Source organism: Talpa occidentalis, unplaced genomic scaffold, assembly GCF_014898055.3.
Source record: "Talpa occidentalis isolate TD23 unplaced genomic scaffold, MPIMG_talOcc4v2.1 talOcc4.3, whole genome shotgun sequence".
NCBI classification, from domain to species: Eukaryota; Metazoa; Chordata; class Mammalia; order Eulipotyphla; family Talpidae; genus Talpa; species Talpa occidentalis.
The window spans coordinates 60,950,923-60,951,299 of record NW_023603184.1 but is presented as its reverse complement, the minus strand read 5'-3'; the positions used below and the strand labels follow the sequence as shown (position 1 = coordinate 60,951,299).

At 38.2% G+C, this 377-nt stretch overlaps 1 non-coding gene across 1 annotated transcript; it reads right to left on the bottom strand.

Annotated features, from left to right (window-relative positions):
- On the bottom strand, positions 1-107 carry LOC119256377 (U6 spliceosomal RNA). Its single transcript, XR_005127717.1, has one exon. It is a non-coding gene; the product is annotated as a U6 spliceosomal RNA (small nuclear RNA).
- Between the last annotated feature and the right edge of the window lie 270 nt (positions 108-377).

Genomic DNA, 377 nt, shown 5'->3' with positions numbered 1-377 from the left:
AAAAATATGGAACGCTTTACGAATTTGCGTGTCATCCTTGCACAGGGACCATGCTAATCTTCTCTGTATCGTTCCAATTTTAGCATATGTGCTGCTGAAGCGAGCACTTTTTTTTTTCTTGAGTCCTGTCCTGAGACCCTTCCTGTCAATGTTCATAGCTGCATGTACTTGGCTAAATATTTATTGGTAATTCTTGCTGAAAGTTTGGGAAAATTTCTTAGGTTGAACTGACAAGAGCAAGTTACTCCTCTCTGCAAGACTCAGACCTCTTGTAATGGAGAGAATGACAGGTTATCTACTCTGTGGATTTTGGTGTTGATTTTTTTTCCCCTGTGACATCTTGAAGAAAAAAAAAAAAAAAAAACAGCCTCTAACTT